Genomic DNA, 23321 nt, shown 5'->3' with positions numbered 1-23321 from the left:
ATTCCGTGCGGCGTAGCGTAGCATTGGTTCCTCCTTAACCCCGCTCCGTCGGAGGGACCCGCCTCAGGTCTCAGCTCTCGAAAATCAGACTATAGTACACAGCGAGCGTCAGGCGTCGGGTGGCTATAGTCACCGCTAATACACAGCGAGCGTCAGGAGTCGGGTGGCTATAGTTACCACTAGTACACAGCGAGCGTCAGGCGTCGGGTGGCTATAGTCACCGCTAATACACAGCGAACGTCAGGCGTCGGGTGACTATAGTTACCACTAGTTTACAGCGAGCGTCAGGCGTCGGGTGACCATAGTCACCGCTAGTACACAGCGAGCATCAGGAGTCGGGTGGCTATAGTCACCGCTAGTACACAGCGAGCATCAGGAGTCGGGTGACTATAGTTACCACTAGTACACAGCGAGCGTCAGGCGTCGGGTGACCATAGTCACCTCTAGTACACAGGGAGCGTCAGGCGTCGGGTGACTATAGTCACCGCTAATACACAGCGAGCGTCAGGCGTCGGGTGACCATAGTCACCGCTAGTACACAGCGAGCATCAGGAGTCGGGTGGCTATAGTCACCGCTAGTACACAGCGAGCATCAGGAGTCGGGTGACTATAGTTACCACTAGTACACAGCGAGCGTCAGGCGTCGGGTGACCATAGTCACCTCTAGTACACAGGGAGCGTCAGGCGTCGGGTGACTATAGTCACCGCTAATACACAGCGAGCGTCAGGAGTCGGGTGGCTATAGTTACCACTAGTACACAGCGAGCGTCAGACGTCGGGTGACCATAGTCACCGCTAGTACACAGCGAGCATCAGAAGTCGGGTGGCTATAGTCACCGCTAATACAGAGCGAGCGTTAGGCGTCGGGTGACCATAGTCACCGCTAGTACACAGCGAGCATCAGGAGTCGGGTGGCTATAGTCACCGCTAGTACACAGCGAGCGTCAGGAGTCGGGTGGCTATAGTTACCACTAGTACACAGCGAGCGTCAGGCGTCGGGTGGCTATAGTCACCGCTAATACACAGCGAGCGTCAGGCGTCGGGTGACTATAGTTACCACTAGAACACAGCGAGCGTCAGGCGTCGAGTGACCATAATCACCGCTAGTACACAGCGAACGTCAGGCATCGGGTGGCTATAGTCACCGCTAGTACACAGCGAGCGTCAGGCGTCGGGTGACCATAGTCACCGCTAGTACATAGCGAGCGTCAGGGGTCGGGTGGCTATAGTCACCGCTAATACACAGCGAACGTCAGGCGTCGGGTGACTATAGTTACCACTAGTACACAGCGAGCGTCAGGAGTCGGGTGGCTATAGTCACCGCTAGTACACAGCGAGCGTCAGGCGTCGGGTGACCATAGTCACCGCTAGTAACGAAAGGGTTATACCGAATATAGCTAAATAGGGAGTAAACCATCTGTTTGAAGTTAGTATAAAAATACATTCAATTATGGCGGATATAGATTAACAAAACCCTACTTCATATTTCCACCTCATTACTCAAACCTTCGAAAACTATAATAATAATAACAGCAATTCTCTTCTTTATTATTAAAGATCTTTATTATTTTTATAAATTTCTGGATTATTAGTAGCCATGGTAAGCATATAAAAAATTTAACTTGACTTTTCAAAATTGATTTTCTCGTTAGCAATGCCTCCTTTGGAGAAATGTTACTTCACATTTTCGATTTATTTGTGCATAAATAATCACCTCTTGGATTATAATATCAGTGCCATGTCGTCATATATTTATTTCCTGGGCCATTTTGGATACGAGCAGTACAGCATTTGCTGAAAGATGACCAAACAAGAATTACATGGTTACAATGAAAAAAGGCAACTTGAAAAGCATACTACAAGCAGCTAGTAGTCTTCTCTAGGCAAAACAGGCTGCAAAAGGATAGTTTAGTCTGCCCATTACAGCCACGAATAATCACAAAGTTCCATTCTGTGTTTCATTGCAAAAATGGACATTGGTATGACAAGCAATAGTGCGGTTTGTAGGAAGAATAAAGAAGAGGGTTGGGTGAGAAAGAAGCCTATAGAAAAAGTATTACATTGCCAGCCACCCAGTACTAATACCTCCATACTAGATCACCTGCCAAACCTCGAAACTAGCCATAGCCATCCGCACAGAATTCTTACTGCGCAGCACTTCACTACTGCCCTGTACACCCAAACAATAGTACTTCAATAGTAACTTCCACCCACCTTGTCCATCAACGAATCGTACCTCTATCGAATGGAGGTTCAATAAACGGGATATATAACATCACGACAATTTCCTTGAGCATCAACTTTCTGTTGCCCTGGACAGCCCCGAGTGGGAACAATAACCGATTTAATCCCATCTGTGCTGTAACTGGCTATGTGTAATTTGCCAGGCAGTATAGTTGACGTTCTCATTGTTGGCATAGTATTGTTAGTTCCAGCTTCTGGTGTCGATAAAGCACCCACTGTCATCACGATCAAGGAGATTATTAAACAGAAGCACTTTAAAAGATTCATACTTTCGTCGGGATTAAAGCGGTCCTTTATTGGCAATCGACACTCGTCTACTCATTGTCAGTTAAGACTCGCACTGCGCGAGAATCTGATGGGTATGCTCATTTAAACGGTATGGAGGAAGGTCGTGAAGAAATCTTTGCCATTTGCGGCTTACCTTTTTGTATGAATTATGACTAGGCATCGCTTGGACCGGTTCCAGCACACTTCAACAATGTTTGTGAGTAGTAGTAGTGTCTAGCATCTACTCAGCTGCTTCACTAACTCTCGCCTCCTTGTGTTAAAGAAGGAATTCAATTTTATGTAAATCTGTTCATTACGAGAGTAATGCGTTGTAGCTAATTGGCCTCTGGATAGGTGTATTCCAGTTGAAAGCAATCTAGTAAGTGTTTTACGTTATTCTTCAATGAAATCTGCGACTAACTTACTGTGTAAGTTGTATAATGATACGCAGCAGTATGAAATGTTACGTTGCAATTGTTCTGGGTTGTATAAGAGGCACAGCTTCGATTGATATCCCTGAGAGAAATCGGATTCGCCTAGAAAATCGAAAAGGTCAAGTGACACTGACTCGGATAAGAATTGACCATACTTAAGTACTTAACTCACTCCTACCTTTTCACCAAAAACGAACCTGTAAATGTGATGTTTGTAAAGTATCTCGTTCCACATACTGACTGAATGCACCAAGTGTACAATAAATCGAAATAAACATGAAATTGGCACCGACCTGAAAGAGATGCTCACCGATCCGGATACCTTAAGGGGCTGTTTTTCGGCCTAGAGCCCATAAAAATAGGTGATTTTTAGGAATTAATTAAAGGAAAACTACTATATATAATTTAATAGGACTTTTTGCACTGTATTAAGGATGTCTTAAGCTATAGAAATATATTTTTTGTTTTATAATTAATCACTGCAGACGGCACTGGAGAGTCGTTAAAGTCGAGGCGTAAAAAATTCATCCAAATTGGTGGAGCCTGTAGCACCTCAACCATTGGTCTGAAATAAAAAAACAATGCCAGATTATAAAAGAGCAAAAATTACAAAAATGACATTTATTCAGAAAATAACGACACTTGAAGTTTGAAATCACTTTTCCCTATATTGTTCGCCCTTTCAACGCCTTTAAAAATTATAAATTTTCAATTTTTAAAAATTTATTTAAACAGAAGTATATTCTTCAAAATAGAAAAGTTTCAGTCGAATCGGATGATAACTTTTGGAAACACAGGTTCCACCGATTTTCAGAACACTGTTTGGAGAAAAACGCGTATAAACTTTTACGCGAGCGCCGAGTGGCTTTTACCCTTTATTTGCCGCTACTCAAATGCCTATATATAGTTATAACTTCGGGAATTTTACGAATTTCAAAAAATTCTTTTAACCACGTATTCTTGAAAGGTTGAACATTCGAAAAATGAAATAAAAAAATCGATATTTAGACCGGAACCTCCCCTTAATGTGCCCAATGGAATCCGACAACTGATGTAGCGTTTGTACTTACCAGTGCCTGGGTCGCCTGAGTTCCGGGACCATTTTTAGTCACTAATTCACATGACGTTAACTCAACCTTATGGATACATTTTCTTACGTAATATTATTTAACCCAGTACTTAATAAATACAGATTCTATCATTAATATTCCGGAAAGGTAATTTTCGTTTAAATTTCTCGAAACTGAGTTAAACAAATTATATAAACCCTTAAAAGAATTTTAATAACTGAACAAATGGGGGAAAAGACGTGGAGGGAGGGGGTAAGAAATCGACAAAATTACCCTTACGTAATTTACGGACGGCCCCTTGGTTGATGCTCCTTAACAGTTTTGAGTTTACTTTTTCAGCACCCTGTAAAATAGCTACATCTTAAATTTATCCACCACGAAAATAGTAAAACAGATTTTCCTTAAAAAAAAATATTCAACTCGAGAAACCAGATTTATGACAACTTCGAATGGCTTGAAACTGACTACCTTCAAAATTGACCGTAAATGGCACCGCACGGGCCCAACACAACCAGCAAAAACAATCTCGGTCGAACGAACAGGATTTTTGCCAGCGCGAAAGACCGAGCAGAAAAAGGACGGGAAAAAACGGGAATCCACCTTGCCAGTCACCTTGACATTTACAGAGCGATCATTATCGTCGTCTCGCGAGCAAAAGGCCACGAGATCGATGAGCTCCTTCTGGAACCTTGTGCAGGAGCAAAGCCAGACGTTCTTACCTCGCATTGTCAGAGTGGGAAGGCCGTTCCTTTTTAATCCCACGACTACCGAGATCGGAACTAAATAAGCGATGCACGCATACAGGGTTAGTCAAGAGAATGGGAGCATCTTATATGTATGTGTGTTAGGTTCGAAAATGGGAGAAAGTATCGCGGAGATTACACTGTTCAAGGAAGACCTGGGCAATTCTTTTCCCATTAATTTCGAAAAAAAAAAAATTAAAAAAAGAGTATGAAAGTCGTAGGGGAGGACTTGAACCCCGGCGGCCGCCAGTGTGACAATCTGACGCGCCACCGCTGTGGCCACGGAACCTTCTTGGATGTAGGTTACTATAGATGGTATATATAGGGATTACTACGTTAAAAACTGTAAATTGCAATATCTCGAAAACGAAGGCCCATTCAACGAAAAGCCGAAATGGTATTTTCATACTACATACTCATGTACTCACTACGACCCCACTTACTGTCGTTCCAGAAGCGATTTCCACTACCGCGTGGTCCACTTGTTAGTGTCGGCGAGCGCCACCAGAGGTCTATGATAATTATTTTCAAATAAAAAAAAATATGATGCACGGCACTAGATGCAATCCTTAAAGGGAACAAAGATTTTTTGAGAAATGTGTTATAGCTTTTGAGTAAAAAATTTCCAAAGACCACCCTTTTTTGGGCCTCCTGACTGAGCATCACCCCTTAAACGTCCTTGAAGATAACATCCATGAAGAATTTGCACGCTGCAACATTTCTCTCTGGCATTTCCTTTTATCTCCGAATCTACTATTTATGTGCTCTGTTCCTCAGGACTCACCCCGTACGTAGCGTACAATGATCGCTGATTAAACGGACGTGAAATTCTTGGGAAAGTTCTTAAGCGTGCTGGCGTTAGACGAGCCTGTCCCCTACTCTCCTCTTCCTGTCTAACGCCCTCTCTCTTTCCCCGTCGGTTATTCTAATAAACGCACGCGGAATGCGATAGACTGTCATTAGTGTGTCACCTAGGTGCACGTGAACTTGAGAGGTAATGAACGACTACTTGATTGCAGCCTAGAGAACCCAGCTTAAGGGGAGATTCTGGTCTAGAGCCCCAAAAAATAGGTGATATTTAGGAATTAATTAAAGGAAAACTACTATATATAATTTAATGGGACTTGTTGCATTGTATTAAGGATGTCTTAGATTATAGAAATATAGTATGTAAACGGATCGGTTTGTATTGTTGCTTATTGGCGAGGGAATTATAATTCTATTTCAACTCCTTGCCCGGCAGCAGGGACTTTTACAGTTGGAGAGCTTGTTCCCAGGCATTGGCGTGTTTTCGCGCCGAGGCGGTAGGGCATTGCGGCCCGCTTTGAAATCTAGGGACTTCTGAGACCATGGCCAACTGCAAGATGCTTGAAAAAATGTTACTATACAATTTTTTTTCAACTCGTTTCTTGGCACCCATTCTTAGCCACGTGTGCATGGTAAACGAATTTTCAAATTTGATTTTCTCAAAAAACGAAGACTCAAAAGAAATTTCACTTTTACGAAAGTATAGGGAATTAATTATTTTTCAGTGGTACCGCGATTTTCAGTACACCTTGCACAGTTGCATGTTTATTGTTAAATAAAGCACGTTAACCGAGCTGTCGTAAATTACACTAGTAATTTTAGTTTCAAGTCGATCTTGCGAATAACTAATCGTTATTACGCTGAGGTTGCTGTTACTTATCTCAAACAGTCGCATAATACTAAGGTAGCTTGTGTCCGAGCGAAGAGAAAGCCTCTTTCTAACTGCGCGAACCGTGCATTTCAACTTCTCTAGAAACTTCGATCAGATGCTTGGAGAAGGGGAATCCCTCGTTTTAAGAATTGCATACGATCCCGTCGATTGCACAATTTTAACTGTTTATATTCAGTCACTTAATTAACTCAGAATTAAATCTCGAAATTAAACTACAGGTTTAGGGCCTATTACGTTTTGTTCGTCTGAAGCTTCATATCTGATATCTCAATTTTTTGCTGCCCTAAAACTCAAAATTCACTCTGAATAATTAGTCTGCATGTTTTGATGTAAAATATATTAAGAAATTTTGTAATGGAACACCATTGGAAATCACCTTTCTGCAGATTAAGGGGATACACTGCTTTGTAGATTTAAGGGGTTATGCCTAGTCAGGCGGTCGAAAAGAGGCGAATATTTGTGAATTTTTTTTGAAGAAGCGAAAGCGTATATTTTTACAGAACTTTTTGCACTTCAAAGAGCAACATTTAAAGAACATTTGGTAATTTTTTCGTGGAAAAATATTTAAGTTTATAATTAAATAACATGCGACATCCAAGAAGCATTTTTAAAAATTTGCTTTCGCGGTGAGCACTGCCATTCGGAACCAGATTAGCTAAAATCAAAAAACAAAAAAGATTTCGATAGTATATTAATGTATCCTCAGGTTGACAAAGAGAATTTTCCGAAATATTAAGTTAAAACAACATGGCAGCTATTTAAAGTTGAAATCCTGATATTTCGCGTAATTTTTGCAGGAATACATCAGGATTTCAACTTTGAATAGCTGCCATGTTGTTTTAACTTAATATTTCGGAAAATTCTCTTTGTCAACCTGAGGATACATTAATATACTAACGAAATCTTTTTTGTTTTTTGATTTTAAATAATCTGGTTCCGAATGGCAGTGCTCACCGCAAAACCAAATTTTTAAAAATGCTTCTTGGATGTCGCATGTTATTTTATTATAAACGTAAATATTTTTCTACGAAAAAATTACCAAATGTTCTTTAAATGTTGCTCTTTTCAACGCAAAAAGCTCTGTAAAAATATACGCTTTCGCTTCTTCAAAAAAAATTCACAAATATTCGCCTCTTTTCGACCGCCTGACTAGGCATAACCCCTTAAACGAATGCATAAATTTGAAATTTATTTTCTCAGGTAATTTTTCAGTTTTTCAGCAGATGTTAAGCAACATTTTAATTTTATTTTATTGTTTACTACCGCCCAGGACCAAAAGCGATGGGAACATTATAAATAAAAAATTCTTATTTCAAGTCAAAGAAAAATAGATTTTCTTCAGTCTAGCGTACCATTTTTGAATAATTTTTAAAAAAATAAGGAACTGGCGACTTTATAAAGAAATTTCTTTTCGTTCGCTGAAACACCTCGGCTTTGGAGGTTTATAAAAATTGAAGAAATTAAAATACGACAAAAACCTTACGCTACATTGAAGAAAATCTACTTTTCTTTAAGCTGAAATAAGAATTTTTATTTTTTACGTTCCAATATTGTCTTCACTTTTGGTGCTAGTAGCCAGTTGACAATGTTTTTTTTTCTTCATATTTTTCATAATACGTAGCGCGGAGGATTGCATGGAAATCGATCCTACCTTACTTGGAGCGTTTATAAACGTTAATTAAGGCCACGGACGTCTTCGTTGACGCCATCGTCGACAGCATCTTTGACGAAACAGTCGAGAAACCGTAACTCTTTCAAAGGGAAGAGAAACGCGAGAAGAAGAGTCGCCGAGTCATCCTCATGACCTAAACCACCATGCGACAGGCAGAGAAATGCTTTCGATCCAACGTAATCACGCCTTTCTCTCTTTTTTTTTCTTCTGTTTTCGTGTCACAACGTTACGCAATGCGTGGAGCCAGAATTTTGCAGACCACGAAATAAATTTCACCGTCTGACGCCGCAGACGGCAATAATTTTCGAAATTTCATGAGCACGTGAGTCACTGTTGTCTCGGCGTTTATTAAACTTTATTCAATTCTCTGGTCCTTGTATAGCAGGTAAACGAAAATGGCCACTTGAGGAATTAATCTCACTGTACGTCGAAAACGATTTCATACTTTTCGACTATAAATAAATTTCCACTTTTCTTCATGTTTGAAAAATAATTTCGGTAATTCTCCTTTAAGATTAGAGATATTAAAGACAATTGATGGAATATTGCCCAAAATTATATTTTAAATTTAAAATTGTTACACTGAAATTTGAAGAGATATTTAAGGATTTAATAAATTAATTTTCCACGGTTAATTTTTATCTTGTCAAGCAAAATATTCACTGATAACTACACATTGCTAAATAAATACACGAGCTTCGCGTTTTCTTGGGGAAACATTAATTATAATATTTTTTAGCGTAACGAATGTAAACATATGTACGTCCTCGTGCCATATTTGCTCGTTCGCCATTCCACTGTGTCCCAGTGCAGGGAAAAAGACCAATGGAACAAGTGTCGTTTGTCACTGGCTCTCGCCGCTATACAAAGCATTCCAGACGCTTCTAAACGAACAAGCAATTAGCAATGTTCCAGTGACCGAAAGTAATTGAGATTCTTAGGTGGTGTATTTTCACGCAGCGTCCTGGCATAAATCGCGGAGGTCGCCTGCTTTGCGACCAGTGAAAGTGAGCCGCGCTTACAATGTGGATTCCGTGTTTTCGTTCACTTGAAGTAAACAAACGGTTGCAATTAACCTGTAAAGCGAGAAGTTTCCTTTTCGAAAGCAAAGCCACAATGCGTATTTAAAACCAAGCTGATACATTTTACTGCCTCGCAATAAGTACAAATGAACCGCAGAAAAACATCGTATTTTTATTAAAAGAAAGTACGTACCTACATGGTATTTTATTAAAAGAAAGTACACAGGTCATATTTTCATTAAAAACTTAAAAGCTTTTTGCGATGACAGCAGTGAGTAATATATTTAATGTAGCTCACTAAACTTATTGCTTGCCGTTAAGGGGTTAAAAATCTTGTGACGAGTAAACTCGTCGTGCACAACTTGTGGGAATTTTCACATGACGAATAAATTCATCATGTGCAACCTCTGTGGATTTTCGCATGACGAATAAACTCGTCATGCACAACTTATGTAAATTTTCACATGACGAATAAACTCGTCATATGCAACCTGTATGCATTTTCAAGCGACGAATAAACTCGTCATGCACAACCTATGTATTTTTTGCATGGAGAATAAATTCGTCATATGCAAACTCTGTAAATTTTCACATGACGAGTAAACTCGTCATGCACAACTTGCGTGATTTTTCACATGACGAATAAATTCGTCATATGCAACCCCTGTGGGTTTTCACATGACGAATAAACTCGTCATGCACAACTTGTGTGAATTTTCACATAACGAATGAACTCGTCATATGCAACCTGTATAAAATTTCAAGCGACGCATAAACTCGTCATGCACAACCTGTGTGAATTTTTAGATGACGAATAAACTCGTCATGCACAACCTGTGTGAATTTTTAGATGACGAATAAACTCGTCATATGTAACCTCTGTAAATTTTCACATGACGAATAAACTCGTCATACAGAACTTGTATAATTTTTCACCTGACGAGTAAACTCGTCATGCACAACTCGCGTGATTTTTCACATGACGAATAAATTCGTCATGCACATCTTGTGGGAATTTTTACATGACGAATAAATTCGTCATATGCAACCTCTGTAAATTTTCACATGACGAATAAACTCGTCATACACAACTTGTGCGAGTATCCGCACGACGAATAAACTCGTCACCCGTTATTTATTCAAATTTTCTCGTTTACCATAATAACCACCTTTAGCAATTCTTATCAATAACTATGTAAATCAATGTCATTCATGATCGTACAGGAAAAGCAGAAGTAAAGTTACCAGCAGCATATGAGTGATACGGCAATCAAAGTGTCAAAGAGAATAACAAAAAACAAAACGCTGGAAAGAAATTATAACTACATCTTTCTCCTCGCCGCTGCAATTAAAACATGGCGCGGTTACCAGCGAAGACGCTGTCCCGCAAACATTAAGGACAACAAACGTGCTTGTACGTGGAAACACGGCACTTCCGGTGCCGTGCACTCCGTGTACCTGCTCGCGCTTCCTGTACAATTAGTCACGGCAGCCGTGCAAGGCACGCCATTCGAATTAATTCACATCAGGGGACGGCGAGTTTGCTGGGAATTCGCTAAAACGAGGGAAAAAAAATGGCTCCCGTCGATGCTACTCCAGCGCGCTCTGGTGTAAAAAAAAAAAGGCTGTTGGTTCGGTCCGTGCCACTTTCGAGGCAGCGTGTTCGCGGTACAACTTTTCACTGCTCGTGCAACATCCAGCGATTGTTCGAATCTTTATTTACGGCCGGCAGTAAAACGTCCCCCGCCATCTGCGCTGCTGTAACGAACATTTTCGACGATTCCAGCGCCAAGAAACGGACCCTCCCGTACTTAATGGGCCATTTCTGCCTCGCGAGCAGTGGAAATCGGCCGAGGCAGTAATTCATCGGTTCCGAGGGAACTTCTACGCTACATTTTAGCGTGTATAAAAGTTTACGCTCTTTGAAGTTTGTAATATAGTGGCAACGGAAAATGGCAATGTTTTTAGGTAGGTTTGAAACGATGATTCACGACTTTGTAGGTGTTTTTATGGGCTGGCAGTTTTATTCTTAAAGGATGGATGTGTTCCGAGGCTGCAGGGTTTACTCCATAAAGGAAAGGCGAGATTTACAGTCTGTTCCAGGTGCCATTGTTTGCTGGTGAAGTAAGGGGTGTTTTAAGTAAAAATTTGAATTGTATGATCGTAAACGTCCTTTTGGATGAAAAGGAAACCTCAAGGATTTAATGACGTGCAATATTTGCAAAACAATTGCAAATATTTCAGGAGCCATTTTTTTACCTACCCCTCTAATATGATTTGAAAATTTATATCCTTAAGGGGGAACATAATCTTGAAAATTTCAGAGAAGTTAACTTTGTTGTGCTTTCTTCAAATTTAAGATTCTGAAAACTTTCGTACCTCAACTTGGTCAAATGCATTGCGAAGATCTCTGGGCCCATTTTCTGAACCACCCCCAATGCGATTTTGAATATTTAGTGCTTCCTTAAGGGAAAGGGATAAAATTGTATTATTCTTTTTCATTTATTAAGTTTGAAGTTTTCGATATTGGGCCAATACCAGTGGCGGATTTCACAGGGCGGCTGATGAGCAGTTGCCGCGTAGGCTCCTGCACAGAAGGCCCCCGTAGGGCCCCATGACCATAAAAAAATATGATTTTATCCAAACACTACATTTTTTTCGTACTACTACACTTGGCCCGCTTTTAGTAAACTACCTCTTTATTTTCCCGAAAAAATGGGTCCCTGCCCGTAAGGCCCACCTAGGACCCTATCTTAAAAACAAAAAGATTTTAACCAAACACTATATTTTTTCTCTATACTACTACACTTAACCCGTTTTTAGTAAACTACCTCTTCATTCCCCCCCCCCCTAAATGGGCCCCTCACAACGTTTGCCACCTGGGCCTTTTTTCTTAAATCCGCCACTGACCAATACCATTTAAAATATGAACAGAAAGAGTAGAAAATTTATTTCTCGAGATATCTCGCTTGCCATTGCGAAGGCGTTAAAACTCCGTTTCGCCAGCTAAGTAACCTCAAGCACGACCCTCCGCCAGGTGTGGAAAACGGCAAAACGAACGTTTCCTACCCTCTGTCGCCGTCTACTTTCGCCACGATCCGTTTAGACGACTTTCTTCCCGTGCTGACGCATTCCCTGTCGATGGAAACAAGAAAGAGGAAAGCCAGCAAAGGGAGAGGAAGCCAACAGAGAGATAAAAAAACACCCAGCCGATTCGGAAGAAGAGAGAGGCGTGTGCAGGAAGTGGTACAGCATTGCCGCAGGGAAGGACGTCGAATCTAGGCCACAATCGTGTCCCTCTCTTCGTGTCTGCGCAGATATGTAGGTATGCCAGTAGTTCTCAAACTGCTGAAGATTGAGAAGGTGGCAGATTTTTGTTCGCCGAAAATTTTGAAAAAAAAAGAAAACTCTCTCGTATAACATTTTGTGACAATCCATTTAAACGCGTATAAAGAAAGAGGCTGTTTAAATAAAATTTAATTCTTTTTTTATGATTTTTGAAAAAAGGTAGGATATCTTTAAGGTTATCGAGAGAAATATAACACAATGGGCATAGTTTTTTGAGAGTTGGAGGTGATTGTCTTTTTTTTTAAATGTAATTATTATATAGATTTTTACTAATGCAATTAGTGGTTTGAGGAAAGACAAAAACGTTGATCTCCATTATATTGTATAGGTCGTTCAAGACATAAAGTTGTGTACAAAAAAGAACTTTGAAAAATTATGGTTATCACTTCAATTTTCGTGTGAATTTTTTTTTATTTGATTAGAAATCTTGCAACATTAATTTTACAAACAGACATTTACAAATTGTATTTTATGCTGTTGTAATTCTCAAATTTATGGTTTCCCTGGTTAGAAGTAAAAATCGGTAATTCACGACACGTGACAAGGGTGCGTTAATATTTAACAAAATGCCTCCTGTCGGATAGCTAAAATTTCGAAGAAATTCGTTTCTTCGGATAACCATTAAATATTGTCGATGCGAAATGTACGACTAAACATGAGATAAAAGCAACGCCATCGTTCCAATTATGCACATTTCTATCGAGGTCATAAAAATACTGGTACCATTTACAGACGAACTATATAGTACCATTTCCATTGCTTCATTTGCAGTAACAGTTTAATCTTGTACGCTCGAGTCGCCAATTAAGTCGTCTTTAAATCATTAAACGTTCTATTCAGACTGCCAGTGTGCTAAAAAAGGAATATGGCCAATTTATGCTCCGTCGGTAAGTGTGCAGGTAAAATGGACGAGTTAACCTATAACCACTTTCAAGTACACACACTTATGTATTCAGACTATAAAAAAAGAATTTCTAAGACTCCGGACTATGTGCAAAGCTAGCTAAACAGCTCTAAAGTTAAAAATAAAGATTTTATAGAAAAACTCCTTATTTAAAATCATAAATCAAGAGATTGGCCACTTGAGCGTTAAAACCGAGTGCTGTAAACCCCCTGCAAAATTTTTTCTAACATGTATGTCGACAGAAACTTTAAATGAAATGTGTAAAAGGTTAAATAGAAAGGGCTAGACAAAAATACCATTCTTTAACGGACTATTTACGTCAAATAGGAATTGGGGGATTCCCTAGAACAGACCAGTGCTGCCAACATGGAACGTTGAATTTTAAAACCAGTTGTATACTTATAGAGAGCTATCAATTTTAAACTTTCTTTTAGCCATTACTAGATACAAATAGCAGAGACAGTGAGATTCTAGTACCTTTTATGACTCGCAGCAATTACATAATAGAGTTGCTAAATATTGTATTTAAGCACCTAGGACTATTGAAGCGGTTTTCACCCGAGATTTTCCAGGCTGCAGTGTTCTTATAGAATTATCTATGTAGGTCACCGAAGAATGCCAAAGTCACGATCAAAGTTTATTAAAGGAGGGAGTATGTACTAGCTTTCTGCAGCAACATCCGGATGTGAATGCGGCGCGAAACTTAATTAGAGAGTTTTAGAGGGAAATTATTGAACCATTAAGATTGTCCACGGAACGATTTGAATTGCATTCCGCAAATGAATTTCTCGCAGGTACTTAACTATCCAATGCTATGCCAATAATTACATGGGTGAATTTAATGGACAGAACTCAGAGTCTACAGGGTGCTACAAAAATTTGATGACATACAGGCTGTTTCAGAACTGTAGATGCAAATTTAATTAATTAGTAGAACTATATATAATATGAAAATATAAAAAGCTTACAATAAACATAAATCTGCAAAATATTAGTGCTTAGAGTATATTCAGCTTTTAGTATATAGATAATTACAATAAAAATGTTTTTCAGTGCCGATGTTAGGTGTGGAAGTAATGAAAAATAAATTGGAAATAACGTTTCATTTTTTATATACACATTATTTTGTGCTTCCCCAAAACTCTCAAGAAAGACGTATCCAGGAAAATAACCACCCTCGTATTATGCATTTTTTGAAAATTTTATGTTATCTTGAAAAATAATATATATATATACTATGTATTTTTATTATTTTTAATAAATATACTCTGCTTTTACATTTGAAATTTATAATGATTGTTGTAATAAATTGACTACGTGCTGACACATATCATGTATTAAAGTTAATGTAAGCCCATATTATTGTAAGCCTCTAAACAGTTCAAATTCGGAGTCCACATTACAAACTACATAAATAAAATTTATACTATTGTTAACCAGACCTAATGCCGTAGTATTATATACAATCAAATATCTTTTTCCTCGTCCTGAATAAAATTACAACGCAGCAAAGTAAAAATTGTATAGTATCCGAATATTGAGGTTACTTTCTGCAGCTTGACCATGGACACGGACACGGGGTCTCTTTTGACCCAGACCAGCACCATTCCTAAAGATCTCAAAATAAGCTTTTACGTTCTTACAAAGTGTCTGCACCGATTTTACAAAAAAATTTCTTTCTCTTCTACATAAATTCGATTGAAACTAAAACTTTTTTCGGAAACTCTTATCCATCTCTCATCGCAATCGGAATTTGTGGCATCATCTTTGAGTATGATACCAATTTAAATGGAACACGTTAAAAAAGCTGCGCGGACCCCTAAACGAAATTGCGAATCACTGGGACGCGTCGACGCAGCAATGCTGGCGCCGTGGTTACACTCTCGCTTTCGAAATAATAATTATTTAATACCCGAAGCCCACGGTGAAATGCGAGTGAAGTGGTACCGGTTTTCGGGACAGCTCTGCCCATCCTGCGCCCACTTGCAGCACCTAAAAACCTTCCCTCTCCCTCTTTCTCACTGTTTTCCTTTCAGGGACGGATTTCGAAATTCGGCACCCCTAGTTGACACAATTTTGAAATTAATTCGCTACGACAACTCGCGTATGAGTCATGGGCGTAGCCAAGGTGGGACAGGGGTGGCACCTGAAAAAATAATAAATTAGTCGTTCGTCCAAAATTAAATTAATTTATTAAAAAATAAAAACAACTGACAAAAAAATGAAAATAAAAATAAATGACTACGTACATAAATTTAAAATTCGGTTTCACTATTTATTGCCCCTCCCTAAACGAAATCCTGTCTACGCCCCTGACATGAGTTATTGCTAATTTGCTACACGAAGAAACAGTGGATTCTCTTCAAAATTGGCTCAAGCTTCTGTGCTTAAAACTCACCCCGTCAAAACAAAAATCTGGCCAACATTCTATTCGCATATTAAGCAAACGGGTATACAGGTTGCCGTCCCCCAAAATTTTTTGATTTTGCCTATATAGAAATCCGCCCCTGCTCCCTTTCTTTCCTCCTGGCGTTAAGCTTTCCATTGCCGGTGCCCCCGAGCAACGAACGAAGAAATTTTCGAAATAGCGATCTACGATCTCGAGGCACACTGGTCGACAGAAATTGAACTGGATTTTACGTAACGGGACGCGAAGGCGGATAAACATCGACGCTGTAACTCTAGCTGTTTTCCTGCGTGCTTTTAGGTGACGCCGCTCTAGAATTATGCAATACAATGGCGACCACTCCTGTTGACGTTACGTGTGCCGGAGCGTGTTTCGAGGCGCTTGCGAAAAATGCGGAGCGTCTCGAACGAGGAGGGTAAATAACGGCGACGGTGTTACCTTGAAAACAGGATCGACAGTTTGCTGAATTTTTGGGCGTTTAAATAAATACTCGTGCACCATGAGTTTTCGAATATTCGTTGAGTAGGAGACGATTCTTTTTGTAGGTACTTGATGTAATGCGTTTCTTTTCCTTTGATTTTGTAATCATTAGTATTTATATTTTTTTTCTATTATTACTAGTATTTTTGTTATTATTCTCAGGGTTACACTTAAGCGCAGCAATTTGCTGAATCTCGCACTTTGCATCTTTTCGTGTAAATAAGCATATATTATTTTAACATGGTATATATTTTTTTTGTTAATTGCATGTACATGGGAATGTAATAAAGACATATTATGATTATTATGAATTAGAAAATCTTAAATAGTCGTAAGTGCCGGTTTGTGTAGGAAAATAAAACTTAATCTATCTCAGGAACAATTTAACAAATAATTTTAACCGATAACATTTAAACCCATGACATGAACATAAATACACTTTCTCTTTTACGATGTATCAATGGCCTGCGTGCTCGTGCGTAACTGAACATTCACATTTTGTAAACGATATTAGGTTTTCGTCAAATGCATAATTTTGTAGAATAGGGGTAGGGGAGTGGGACTTGGTCAGTTCGTTTCCTCTTCCAAGGATTTTAAACAGGCACTTAATATTTTGCATATTTAGCGTATTTTGCGTGTTCTATACAGATACCTACTTAATATGTTTTGGAGCGTCTGCATATGTGGTATATTTGTCGTAATTTTGCATGCTCGGTATATTTTGCATATTTATGTCATATGTGTCTAGACGTAGCCAATTACCAATGCGTACTGAAATAGTATTTAAAGAAATTGTAGCATAAGCTGTATCCAGTGGCGGAGGGTCTGGGGTGTCAGCTTGTCCGATGGCAAGTGGGCCCCCTTAAACATCAGACAATACGTTAAAAATGTTAATGAGCTTTTAGTAGCTTGGAGATATAATAGAACTTTCAATATTATTACTGTAACTAATTTAACATTTACAGGGCCGGGATTTTTCCATTGAAATTGTAAATTTTATTTACTTAAAATTTTTGCATATATACCACCGAAATGGTCGGCAAAGTATCCAAATTCTTAGGTGGCTACAATAGTGGCCAGCCCGGCCCTCTAAAGGTTAACTAACTTAACTAACTTAACTAACTCAACTAACTCAACTAACTCAACTAACTCAACTAACTCAACTGACTGAACTGACTGAACTGACTTAACTGACTTAACTAACTTAGCTTAACTTAATTTAACTTAACTTAACTCAACTGACTTAACTAACTTAACGTAACTGACTTAACTGACTTAACTAACTTAACTTAACTTAACTTAATTTAACTTAACTTAACTCAACTGACTTAACTAACTTAACGTAACTGACTTACCTGACTTAACTAACTTCACTAACTTAACTAACTTAACTAACTTAACTGACATAACTAACTTGAGTGACTTAACTGACTTAACTGACATAACTAACTTAACTAACTTTTACACTAAAATTTACAATTGTGAGTGGGCCTCCTTTGTCTCCTGGCAGCCAATACTTATAGATCCAGTCCGCCACTGGCTGTACCTGATATTGTCGTGTACGTGCTGAACTCGTTCCCATCGCTACCCACAAGGTTCGCCAACAGGACTGTCGTTGGTCTGACCGATCGACTCTTTACGCAGCTGCTGATGAGAAATGCAGAAGAACAGGATATCGTGCGACATTCCGCGCGAACACCGACCTTATTCATCGTTCACTACCGTAATACAGGTTTCCCAGTTACCGTTACCCTTCTTTTTTTATACCCCCCACCACCCTCTCCTTCGCTCCCCCTTTTATTCTGCATTTTTCAGCCCATACACGGCGCGGAATTTGCGCGTTGATAGCGCCTTAAATGATAACGAAACCCCCATCGTGGATCGTAGAAAGTACTTGCACACTCGCCACTGCGATTTCTCCATGTTTGTCAGTGATATACGGAATGGCGATTATGGTTAAGTCTGATTGCAAGAATATTTCCACCAATTAAATATATTTCTCTTTTAAGCACTTCTTCTTTGGCGTTAGTATATTGAAGATATTACTGTGAAGTCCTCAGCCCCGCTATGGGCTTGCGCTGGTTAGTGTTCACCAGCGCAACTAGAGGTCTAATCTTCCCAAATCTTTCTCGCTAGTCCCCTTAATTCCAATCTCATTCATATATATACAAGTTCCAAATTATTCCTCTCACTGTGTGATGAGTCTGGCTGACGTTCCCAAGACGAAGAAACGCACACGTCTCTTCTTCTTTCCCTCCTCAATCCGTAAAACGTCAATCCACCTGCCCCGCACAGTACTCCAAAAAGCGCAACCGGTCTTATGGATTACGGTTACGCTGGAGGCGACGCAGCAAATTCCTCCTCATCCAGAAACGGCAAGTCCAGTCGTTACAGTATGATCATTATTATTATTATTGATTATGCTTTGTAAAATTTAAAAATTTATTTAAGAATTCTGAAATACTTTTTTTGCTAACTTAATGTGTCCCTGCCGAATTACGACTGGATTGTATTTCGAGTTGTTATTGTTTTTATGTGCTGTAATAAAAATATCGTGAAAAGTGTTTAGAATAATTTTAAATAACGCGTGCTGTTTTTGTAGACTTCTTATGCTGTTGATTGCAGTAAGCAACTTTTTCGTTTACAATTTATTCCACTGCGACTAAGAGTTAATCTACACTTTAACTTAGGTCCAGTGAAATATAAGATTAGTTATATAAGTCCATTAGTCTTTAAAGAGCAAAAATTAGGGCGACCAAAAATTGTCTTGAAATTTCCAATCCATAAAAAGCAACATATTAACATTTTTTAAATAAATCGTTTTAAAAAATCATTTCAAGAAATGAATCTGTCCAAGCACCAATTATTCGGTTAAATCGGTTACTCAAGGACAATGGTGCGACCTTACGGGTTCAACGTTTTCAGCAAAACCGGCTTATAAAGGCTCTCGACCCATCAAGGCCCCTGATTGAACGCTTTCTGATATTAGCTCGCGAAATCGCAACCGCCGCTAAGAAGGGTAAATTTTAAAATCAAACATATTGCGTTCACGGAGAAACATCGTGAGTATTGAACGGGTGTGAACAAATTTCAAATGTTAGTTTTTAAAAAGAATCGTAAAAATCGTCGGTCCTTAGCGGTCCTTAAATTGCAGCACACGGAGTATTTTATTTTAAATACGTTTACTCACTAACCTAAAAAAATTCTACCAGTTTTACAAAAGTTTGCGAGTGTGAATTTTATTTTTTCGTTTTGTTTATTTTGACATTTACTATAACTATTACTATAATGTAAAAAAGAAAATTTGTGAAATATTATTATAATAGAGCATTGATAATTCGATCTTAATTGAACTGAAATTGGGGCGAGTTATCGAGAACTTGGATTAAAGGAATCTCGATTTATCGAGACTGAGCTTATTGCCCTTTAAAAATTGCAATTTACTTGAAAATTAAAGTGAGGAAAACTTGACCGAAATGCATTCTCTACAGAGGGTTTAGTTAACGTATTTATTTTTCAAAAAATAAACTTCCATGATAGAAACCAATATTCCCAAATTTTGATGAAATTTGACTAGCTATTTTGATAAAAGAGGTATGCCTATAGTCTGATTTTCGAGAGTTGAGACCTGAGGCGGATCCCGAGGAACCAATGGTACACTAGGCGTCAAAACGGCTTCCCTTCGGAAATTTGGCAACGTCGCATGTCACTAGAGCCGCTGAGTTATACCTAGTGACATGCAACGTTGCCAAATTTCCGAAGGGAAGCCGTTTTGACGCCTAGTGTACCATTGGTTCCTCGGGAGCCGCCTCAGGTCTCAACTCTCGAAAATCAGACTATAGGCATACCTCTTTTATCAAAATAGCTAGTCAAATTTCATCAAAATTTGGCAACGTTGCATGTCACTAGGTATAACTCAGCGGTTCGAATGACATGCGACGTTGCCAAATTTCCGAAGGGAAGCCGTTATGACGCCTAGTGTACCACTGGTTCCTCGGGACCCGCCCCAGGTCTCAACTCTCGAAAATCAGACTATAGGCATACCTCTTTTATCAAAATAGCTAGTCAAATTTCATCAAAATTTGGGAACGTTGCATGTCACTAGAGCCGCTGAGTTATACCTAGTGACATGCAACGTTGCCAAATTTCCGAAGGGAATCCGATTCTGGCGCCTAGTGTACGCGACGGCGGATTGCGTGCGGCGTTGCCACCATTGGTTCCTCCTCAAACCACGCTCCGTCCGAGGGACCCACCTCAGGTCTCAACTCTAAAAAATCAGACTATAATTACCAAGAGCTTTTTCTAACAAAATTAATGAACAATTATGTATTGTATAATTTCCATTTTTCAATATATTATTATAATTCCAATGTCGATACCAGAATTAGCTAAACATAAATCGTAGGAGTCGATTCAGAAACCAGAAGTATCCAATTACGCTTTTATTTTTTAAGACAACTCTTGACACAAAAAATGGCATTTCTGGGCGCTTTTCTGTACTCCATTTTTCAAACACTGCATCTGTAACCATCGTTTTAATAAAAAAATTCATAAATTTTCAATATTTTTCGGGATTAGTTCCTCCACGTGCCGCCACCATAACAGAATGTTACTGGAACCAATGTTTGCCAGACAAGTGTTTCATCAGTGGTAAAATGAAAAAGGTTACGTCACGGATTACGAGGACAGAGAACGTTAACTGTGCTTAATGCCGCAAGGATTCGCAGAACAAGATCTTTCAGGAAGATAAATCCACTGAAATGATGAAATGAGAATCAGAAAAGGGGGCCTTAAATATTTCACGAATTAACAGCGACTTCTGGGCAAGGTTGTTTCATTCTCGAAGGCCGTCGCGTGTCCCCGCCAAAAATTAATCGCGACTAAGTTTCATTCGTTCCGTCAATAGATTTAGTAACGATTCGATCCTCCGCCGTGATGGAAGTCCTTAGCTCGATAGAGTTTTGCGACACGTTCACAATCTAAGGTAATATATAGTCTCAATCCACGTTTCGACAGCTCTCACGTTTTTTTTTTTTTTTTCATAATGGTTTAAGGGGGGACAGCACTGTAATGGCTCGAAAAGTAAAGGTATCTTTGGAAATTTATTTAAAACAAACTACGAAATGAATCTTTTTTAAACTTTCAGGACTTTTTATTAGATATTTAAATTATACGAATATATTTTTTTAAATTTATTTAAAGCAGATATGTAAGCTGTACAGGACGAGTAACTTAAGGCTGCAAAAAATTTCCGCTGAATTGGTTCACAGTTTACCGACGAAACGATTTTCTGGAAAATAAAGAAACCAAAAAGTTTTAGAAACTATGTGCGCATGGCTATGACACGACGGGTTCAATTTTGAAAATTTTGAAAAATTACAAAATGGCGAACCTCTGAAAAAAAATGTGAAATTTGGTTGTAGTAAATTAATTTCTTTCGATGAAAAATAAATAGAAGGAAATAACCAATTAAAAAAATCTTCGGTCGTCCCATAGCCATCCGCATATAGTTTCTAAAACATTTTGGTTTGTCGATTTTAGAAGCACCGTTTCGTCAGAAAACTGTCTACCAAATTTTTTAATTTTTTAATTTTTCAATATATATATATAAGAAAGGTATATGTATATGTATTATGATTATATAATATATAATATATATATATGATTATGCAAAAATTTAGAAATTTTAACTAATACTTTAACATTTTCCTATCTATGTCTTTTCAATTGGACAAAAGTGTTGCCATTTCAGAATTTTTTAGTTTAGTACATATTATATAATTATAATACATATACATATACCTTTCTTATATATATATATAAAATTTAGAAATTTTAACTAATACTTTAACATTTTCCTATCTATGTCTTTTTAATTGGACACAAGTGTTCCAATTCCAGAATTTGTTAGTTTAGTACATATTATATAATTATAATACATATACATATACCTTTCTTATATATATATATAAAATTTAGAAATTTTAACTAATACTTTAACATTTTCCTATCTATGTCTTTTTAATTGGACAGAAGTGTTCCAATTCCAGAATTTGTTAGTTTAGTACATATTATATAATTATAATACATATACATATACCTTTCTTATATATATATAAAATTTAGAAATTTTAACTAATACTTTAACATTTTCCTATCTATGTCTTTTTAATTGGACACAAGTGTTCCAATTCCAGAATTTGTTAGTTTAGTACATATTATATAATTATAATACATATACATATACCTTTCTTATATATATATATAAAATTTAGAAATTTTAACTAATACTTTAACATTTTCCTATCTATGTCTTTTTAATTGGACAGAAGTGTTCCAATTCCAGAAATTTTTAGTTCAGTAACAAAAGTATGTGTAAAAATATTGCGATGCATAATATGTACATTGAACTGCACTGTCTATAAATACCTATACTTAAACAGTATTAATAAAAAAAATGGTACAAGTAATGCGTAATAGACAAATACGTTAACTAATCATCAAGTCCTACAAAAAAGATTATACCAAATGTTTGTTTATTTAATTTTATACCTAGTGTCGACAAGTTATCAATTATATCAGAAATTACACTCCACCCTGTATGCCCATGTCAACGACTTCTCACTTCCAACCAGAAGACTCGAGTACCGCGCCAACAACTGTCAACGTTTGCTCGCGGGAAGGGGTGGAGCGCTAAATCAAGTAACTGCATAATGCTGATTACACTCGAGTGTAATCAGTCGCTCGAGACCTTTTACGTTTCATGGTAACAGCGCCAATTACACACGTCGCACCTTGATATTATCGTGCTTGGATCAACCACGTGTCTGATCATATCTCGCTAATTCCACTTGCCGTTTCGCAAATGGAAATTTTCATTGCGTTCCATTCATGAAACTCGTGTTCACCTTGCGAGCAACTTCGCGATGGTCATGGGAATTTGTTATTCGTCGAACGAAGGCGGTGTAAAGGGAGCTCGGTGAAAATGAAAATATGGAAAGTTAATCGAACGTTTCTACTCGGTTCATCAA

General features: G+C 38.2%; 1 protein-coding gene and 1 long non-coding RNA gene across 3 annotated transcripts in view; one reads left to right on the top strand and one right to left on the bottom strand.

Annotated features, from left to right (window-relative positions):
- LOC143377191 (pancreatic triacylglycerol lipase) overlaps positions 1 to 23321 on the top strand; it is an 88992-nt gene that overhangs the window by 50608 nt on the left and 15063 nt on the right. The window lies entirely within an intron of this gene.
- LOC143376758 (uncharacterized) lies at positions 1537 to 3179 on the bottom strand. The gene is made up of 2 exons (XR_013087147.1): positions 2215 to 3179; positions 1537 to 1794 (listed from the first exon to the last, which is right to left on the bottom strand). It is a non-coding gene; the product is annotated as an uncharacterized LOC143376758 (long non-coding RNA).

Source organism: Andrena cerasifolii, chromosome 15, assembly GCF_050908995.1.
Source record: "Andrena cerasifolii isolate SP2316 chromosome 15, iyAndCera1_principal, whole genome shotgun sequence".
Classification (NCBI taxonomy): Eukaryota; Metazoa; Arthropoda; class Insecta; order Hymenoptera; family Andrenidae; genus Andrena; species Andrena cerasifolii.
Note: the sequence above shows the minus strand (reverse complement) of the source record. Positions and strands in the feature narration are given on the sequence as shown.